Genomic DNA, 8,799 nt, shown 5'->3' on the forward strand with positions numbered 1-8,799 from the left:
AGATGACATTCTTATGTGCGGAGATGTTAGGTATGCACAGTCACTCAAAATATCCATTGATACCTTCACTAACCTTTCTGGCCTCATCCCCCAACCCCAACAAAAACAACTTGTTTTTCGGTGGAACTCCTCCACAGACCAAAAACACCATATGCAACATCTTCCAATTCCCCTGTGCAGAGCTACCTGTCAAATACCTTGGTTTACCATTGATCTCTACTAGATTCACAACAAATGATTGCCAATCCATCATAGATAGCATGCTTTCTAGAGTTACAAGTTGGACTGTAAGAGCATTATCATTTGTAGGAATGTTACTGTTGATACAAGCCACACTTTTCGGCATGCATATTTACGGACAAACCTTTTGATTTTACCAGCTAAAGTGTGTAACAAGATGAACCAAATAATGTAAAGATTCTTATAGTCAGGCAAAGCAATGAACAAGTACAGAGCTAAGGTGGAATGGGAGCATGTGTGTAGCCCCAAACATGCAGGAGGACTAGCATCTATGATATACAACTTTGGAACAAGGCCTCAATATTGAGACATATCTGGACTTTGTGTTCCAATGACACAACACGAATTTGGAAAGAATGGATACTCAAGAATTTGGTAAAAAAGAAGAGCATTTGGGACATACCTATACCTAATGATAGCTCCTGGTTCTGGAAAAAGCTTCTACAAAATAGAAATTTGGCACAACTTTTTGTCAAACACATCATCAACAATAGCTCATCAACAATGGTTTTCTTTGACAATTGGCTACCATGTGGACCTCATTATCAGGTTTTTTCTAATTTCAATCATAGACTGGGTTGGTTAATCAACAAATCCATGAAAGTATCATCATTACTCACTACCTCCCAATGGACATGGCCTAGACATATTTACTCCAATGAAACCATCCAGTGGACACTATCACCTAACAAGACATATTCCCTTAACCATACACTCCTTGCCATTACCCAACCAATCCCACCTACTCATTGGCATAAGCTCACCTGGTTTATACATGCCATACCAAAACCTTGTGGCTAGCAATTCAAGAAAAACTACTTACTCAAGACAAACCTACACTTCTCTACACAATACAACCTAATGTGTGTATCCTTTGTCTAAGAGCCGCTGAGAACCATGAACATCTGTTCCATGACTATGATTATTCAAAAATTGTATGGGCTGGTTTACAACATAAATGTGGGTTTTACACAAACCCTAACTCTTGGAAGGACTTCCTAATTTGGGTATCCTCTAATTGGAAGCAAAAACTTAAGAGAAAGAGAGTCATGGTCTTGACTAGCTATGTCTATCACATTTGGAAGGAGCGAAACCCTAGAATGTTAAAAAATATTTCATTACCTCCGGTCCAAACAATGAACTCAGTGATCAATGCAATCACGCTGAAGCTATTCTCTGTCAAGAAATTTGAATGCCCATTTGCAGAAGAAATTGTAGCAGATTGGAATCTCCCATCATCCTTTTATGAGCTTGCCCAATCAAATCCCTTCTTCCATTTGACAACCACCCAACACACACAACCTCCACCAGCCACCTCCATCATCACCACCTCCACCACCGATCCCAACAGCTCAACACCCCCAACCATAACCCAGTAGTGTTGATACTTTATGGTTTGTTGATTCATCCCACCTGAGGATATGATTGAAGGTAGTTACATACTTGTGTGCAGAAGGATGTATTTTTTTTGGGTTTAGTCAGGTTTTGGACTTCTTTGTTGGGTTCTTTGGGCCACTATAGTGGACATTTTGTTCTTTGTTTGTTTGCCAGGCTGAAGGAAAGGCCGCTTTTTTTTTTTTTGTAATTACTTCTTTTTATTTATATGAATTACTTAATTATCGAAAAAAAGAATATAGGATAACTTGAATCCACAAGGTGTTAACTTTGAATCCACAAAGTTGAATAAAAATTCACAAAGGAATATAATATTTTATTGATAATATTGAATGATTGATTTTTTCTGCTACATGTTTTTATAATATAGAAAACCTAAAAAATCTAATCTTATAAGAAAACTAATTTCTAAAGGAAAATAAAAATATAAGGAAACAAAATTAAAAATATAAAGAAATTACCTAAAACTAAAGACTGTCTAAAAATATAAAATAAAAATAAACAAATAAACCTAATTAAAAAAATATTAAAATTTGTCCTACATCAATTATGTAAGACAATAAAACTCTAAGGGTCTGTTTGGCTGGGCTTTCTATAGCCTCAAAATAGGCTTTTAAGCCCAGAAAGTCCTTTGCCGATAATAAAGAGCGTTTGGTAAAATTTTTGAAAACGGATTTTTAAAAAGTTTCAGTGGTTTAGAAGCCCGATTGACCAAAGCCAATAAAATATGCTTCCTGATCGACTTCCCGCAAGTTACACACTTTTTTTAAGTAATAAATATAAAATTCCTATATTGTCTATTATTTAACCTATTTCTATTTCTATTTCTATTTCTGAATTCTATTGCAAACTTTTCTCTTTCTCTTTCTGTATCATCTTCTTCATTTGTTCTCTACCCAAAAATAAAAACTAAAAAATAAATTTTAAAATGTTGAGCAAAATTTCGTAGTCTTTACTTAAAAAAAAATATTTTTGAAAAACGATTCAACAAAGGAAAAATAATGACATCGAGGAGTTGCAGGAAAAATTACTATCGACTCCCATTTAACTTCAAAGCCTAAAGAGTTTCAGGATTTATGAACTCTCATCTAAAATTCAACCTTATGAAGAATTCTAAATAACTTTTGTTTCTCACAATATATATATATATATATACACATACACAATATATATATATATATATGTATATATAATTTTTTTTTAAGGCTACCATTCCACTGTTAAAGTAATTTATTTGTTGCCATCTCTCTCTTTCATTTTATTTTTCTTTCCTTTTCTTTTTCCACATTCTCTTTCAACTTTTATTAAGGAAAAATAAAAAAAGAATTTCTATAATGTAGATTGGGTAAATTTGTATACCTTGATCATCACTATGTCAATTAATCGATGCATCATAGGCAATTTCACTCCATCACTTTAATTTTTTATTTTTTTTCCTTCCCCTATTTGTACATCTCAAGTCAACTCTATGCTATTATTCATGAATTATTAAGGGTATACTTGTCAAGTTAAATTATGTTGATAATTAAAAGAACTTCAAAAAATTCATCTACCAAACAACTTTTTTGTTCTAAATTCCTTTCGTCAAAATGCATTCTCCAAAGCCGATTCAATGGAAAGAATTTTAAAAACTGGAAGCTCTCCCAAACAGGGCCTAAGTTTATTATATCTCTCAGTAACTCTATGTTATTTTCTCACCGACTCTCTAAATTCCCTCACCCCTTCCAAGAGTCCCTATTTATAGAGTTTAGAAGGGAACACACTTAAGAGTGGAAAAAAAGAAATTTAAAAATCAAATTACAGGAGGAAAACTAAAATAAAATAAAATAATGCATAATCTTCTTAAAATCATCCTGATTTGGTAGAGCCTGATTTTAAATTTGAATTTTTTATATTTGATGCGAACAACATTTTCCAATAATTATTTTGAATTGACCGTGTAAAAAAAAAAAAAGATCATTTATGTTGTACTCAAGTCTTAAACTTAATACCTCTTAAAAATTGGTTGTGCACTACATCATCTCTCCTTGAATACTTTTGGTACTTTACTTCATATATATAAATAAATTATGATCCTTTCTGGAGACAAATATTTTAATATCTCATTCTGAATTTGACCCTTACAAATCATGAAAAGTATGGATAAAATATAAGGGACCAGGGTCAATGAACAGTGTTAACCATGTTTGGGTAAAAAATATATTTTTGAAATACAGAATTTTGGTGTATATATTGTTGAAGAATACCCATTGTGTTCCCTCCCTTATTTTTGCTTCCTCTTCCCTCCCTCATTTCAGGCGACATTTGAAATAGAAATAAAATCCCGCCCTAGCCTTCATCTCTCCCAAAATATGAATGAAGCCATTTTAGAAATTTATTTCTTTCTAAATAGAATCCAGAAGCAGCGATTGTTGTGTGAATTAACCCAAAAATTAGATGCTACAAATTGTTTCCAAATAGAAGCAGCACTTCTGTCAGTCGCAATGAAATTGCAGATTCTGATTTCCTTCCAAAAAGAAGCAGCAGTGGATTTCCAAAGCTAAGCGGGAGTGTATTTCCAAATCGAAGCACAAAATCGCCTTATTTCCTACCCTAATCAGGTACGATTCATAATTTTGAGATTTGATTTTGAAGGAAATCATCTTATTTCCATAAGAACTGAATGGCAAAAACAAATATATATAGACACAATTTTGGTAAGCCCAAAAAAAGAAAATTATTGGTGAATTTGAATTGATCGCTATTTTATTGTGCAATTATTAGGGGTTTTAATGTTTGTTTGTGAGGAAACAAAATGAGAGGATTTGTAGGGTACATAATTGGCCGGAAAAGAGTGTTTCAGAGTATTACATGTTAAGAAAATATTTGGTCGTTGGGCTTGCATCGCAACATTTTCCTAAGTTGCATTCCAACTTTCTCCTAATAAGCATCCCAAATTCTTCCTTATTTATATTCCAATATTTTTTTAAACTAAGCCATAACATTTTCCTAATGTACATCCCAAAACCCAGAAAAAGAAAATTATTGGTGAATTTGAATTGATCGCTATTTTATTGTGTAGTTATTAGGGGTTTTAATGTTTGTTTGTGAGGATTAAAAATGAGAGGAGTTGTAGGGTACATGACTGGCCGGAAAAGAGTGTTTCAGAGTTACAATGTTAAGAAAATGTTTGGTTGTTGGGCTTGTATCACAACATTTTTCTAAGTTGAATCCCAACTTTTTCCTAATAAGCATCCTAAATTCTTCCTTATCTACATTTTAATATTTTTGTAAAGTGAGTCACAACATTTTCCTAACGTACATCCCAAAATTTTCGTAATATAAATCTCAAAGTATTTGTAAAATATATCCCAAAATTTTCCTAATGTGAATCCCAAAGGTTTCGTAAATCACATCCCAAATTCTTCAAAAAGTACATCCCAAAATTTTCCTAAGGTGAGTCCCAACTATTTCGTAAGGTGAATCCCAACTGTTTGGTAATGTAAATCCCAAATTTTGCATAATATTAATCCCAACATTTTCAAAAAATAGCATCAGTTGGTTGGACATATATGTTCTGTTATGGCAACGAGGATTTTTATTGTCGTTTGTCTGGGATATACTTGATTGATACATGCAAAGAAATGAAATGAATGAGATACTTGCCCCAAGCCTTTTTGCTGATTTCAATAACACTCTTGATAAGTTATGTTTAGCTGATATGCCAGTAGCTAATGGCATTTATACCTGGTGCAATAAAAGATTTAGTAATAGAAGGATTTATGCTAAATTAGATAGGGGCTTGATGAATGAAGATTGGGCCTTTGCTTATCCTGATGCTCATGTCGTATTAACACCTCCATTGAATTTAGACCATTGGGGTTTATGTGTTAATCTACCGAATAAAATTGCTTCAGCTCCAAAGCCGTTTAGATTTTTGAAGGTCTGGAATAAGCAACCTGAAGTTAAAGAGTTGATGGCTTCTGTTTGGATGAAACAATCTAAGGGAGATCCAATTAACAAGTTGTTGTTCAAACTTAAGTTATATAAGAAAGCTGTGAAACAATGGAACTCTGAGAAATTTGGCTCAGTTTATGTTGAAGTTATTTCCTGTAGGAAGAAGTTAGTTGATATTCAGATTGATTTGGTAGCTGATCCTATGAATAGGGATTATATTCAAAAGGAGGATGATTGTAGATTAAACCTGGAAGTTGCAATTTCTAATGAAAATATTGTTTTTTCTCAGAAGTCAAGGATTAGATGGATGAATGAGCAAGACAGATGTACAAAGTTCTTCTTTCAGAAAATCAAACAACATAGAGTTAATAGTAATTTGACATCAATCCGAGATGATGGGACTGTTATAACTGATCCAATTGAAATTCATAGCAGGTTTGTGGATTATTTTCAGAAAGCTTATGCAAGGGGGTCTACTAAGTTAGTTGAACCAGAACAGAAATACATCAGAAAGACTCTAGGAGGTGAAGAGGTCAGTATGTTACAGACTGCTGTTTCTAAAGAGGAAGTGAAGCACACTATTTTTGAAATGGGCGCTAATAGAGCCCCAGGTCCTGATGGATTTACAGCTAGGTTTTTTCAGCAGTACTGGTCTATTATGGGAGAGGAATTTACGGAGGCTATCATGCAATTCTTTCATAATCCAGTGTTGGGGAAGGGAGTTAATAGCACGTTTATTACTCTGATAAAAAAGAAGAAGGATGCTATAAAGGTGGAGGATTACAGGCCTATTTCTTTGTGCAATGTTTTTTATAAAGTTGTGGCAAAGATTCTAGCTAACAGACTTGCTAAGGTGTTAGGAAGTATTGTTGGGAATGAACAAACGGCTTTCATACAAGGTAGAAGGATACAGGATAATATTATTGTTACTAATGAACTTATGAGAGGGTTTGGTGCTAAGAGAGCTAGAGCTACCATGGCTTGGAAGATTGATTTGAGGAAAGCTTATGATACAGTATAATGGCCTTTTCTATTTAAGTTATTGAAGCTGTTTGGTTTTGGTAATCAATAGTTCGCTGGATTACGAAGTGTGTTTCATCAGTGTGGTTTTCTATCCTTGTCAATGGATCTCCTCAAGGTTTTTTCCAACCTGGAAGGGGTTTAAGGCAAGGATGCCCTTTATCTCCTCTTCTCTTTACTCTTGTGACAGAATACTATTCTGGGATGATGGAGTTGGAAACTAAAAGAGGTAAAATTATTCCGTCTCAGGCTGCAATTAAGGCTGGAATTCCAATCACACATTAGTTTTTTGCTGATGATTTGTTACTAGTGGTAAGGGCTAATATGGCTAGTGTTTTAACTCTAAAGAAATTATTGATAAAGTTTGAGAAAACTTCTGAGTTAGCTGTCAGTAAAGAAAAGTCTGAAGTGTATCTTACTAGAGCTATGAGAAGAAGAACTTCCATCCCTAGAACCTTAGGGTGTAAAGAAGGGAAATTACCTTTTACATACCTGGGGTTACCCATTTCTGATAAGATGTTGAGGAGAGTTGATTGTTTAAGCCTGATGGACAAGGTCATTGCTATTACATCCAGATGGAATGGTTTACATATATCAATGGTAGGTAGAGTTGAGCTTAGCAGAGCTGTCATTGTCCCAATGGTTCAATATTGGACCTCAGTTTTTCCATTACCTGCTGCTGTAACTAGTATTATAGAGAGGAAAATGAGGAATTTTATATGGGGGCATGTTGAAAATACAAAGAAAATGCATAGTATTAGGTGGAAAAAGATCACAGCCCCTAAAGAGGAAGGTGGTCTGGGTTTGCGAAGAATAAAAGACATTGATATTACTACAAAAATCTGTCTGGCTTGGGATTTTTTACTTTCAAATGATAGAATTTGGGTTACTTGGTTTAGGAATTGTTATCTAAAGAGAGCCTCGTATTGGAATGTGGTTCTCAATGGATCTTCTTCAGCTGTTTGAAGGAGTATTGTTGCTGTTAGAGACATTATTAAGGTAAATTGCAGATTCAAAATCGGCAATGGGCAGAACAATAAAGTGTTTAAGGATCCATGGTGTCAAGGAAAGTTTTTGAGTGAGATTTTCAGTCATAGGATTTTAGGGTGTTTGAGCAGAGATAAGAATATATATATGAGTGAATTCATCATTGATGGCCACTGGGATACTGATAAATTGAGCAATATAAACCAAGATCTGATGCAGGTATTCAGGAACTAGTAGATTGTCGCAGGTGAGGATAAATTGCAGTGGTTTACACCTTCTTTTGGTTACAAAGCAGCATGGGAATCAGCTAGAGTGAAGAATCAGCAGGTGTTTTGGGCCGGTTTGTACTGGAATGGTGGAAGGCCACGATGGTCAGTACACTCAGTGATGATTATGTATAAAGCAATTATTTCAAATGAATTTCTGCAGAAGAGAGGATTTGCATTAGCTTCTAGATGTTATTTGTGCCATAAAGAGGCTGAATATTTGGATCACCTATTCTGTGGCTGTGTGTATACATGGAAGGTGTGGAATTTTATATCAGAGGTGTGTTCATGGAATTTGCAAAGGGTATTTGGCTTGCAAGAAATCATAGATCAATTTAATCATCAGGTTTACAGGAAGGGTGATAAGAAAATGGCTAGAGTTTGTTTTTTAGCTACTCTATATTTTGTTTGGTGGAAGAGGAATAATAGATTACATGATAAGAGTGCTAGAGAGGCTAAGGATTTAGCTAAGTGTATTCTTTGGGAGGTGCTAGATGTCTTGGGGATTAATCTTCAAGATATTTGTAATGCTTTTTGTTTGATTTTTTTTGTGTGAGTGTCCTTGCATAGGACTTTTTGTTTAGTGAGGGTATGCCTTCACTTGAATCTTTGTACTTTTTTGTTTTATTTTAATATACTCCTTCATTCAGGAAAAAAAAAGAAATGAATGAGATATATGTAAAATTTAATTTCTCATACATGTGAAAAGGTTTTTTATTTGATTGGCCATACATGTGAAAAGGTTTTGTATTTGAGCCATGAGATAGAACATACTTGGTATGTAGAAGTAAAATTAATTTTTTGTTAATTCAATATTTTGTGCATATGTGAGAAAAGGTTTTGTATTTGAGGCGTTCAGATGGAAGGTGAAGTAAATAATATTCAAGACACAACAAACGGATGAAATGGTCCTGTTGTAGAACCGGAAGTGATTAAATGGAAACCATGGTATAAA

Source organism: Cornus florida, unplaced genomic scaffold, assembly GCF_030987335.1.
Source record: "Cornus florida cultivar Cherokee Brave unplaced genomic scaffold, ASM3098733v1 CherokeeBrave_3.0.0_Hap2_Chr08, whole genome shotgun sequence".
Classification (NCBI taxonomy): Eukaryota; Viridiplantae; Streptophyta; class Magnoliopsida; order Cornales; family Cornaceae; genus Cornus; species Cornus florida.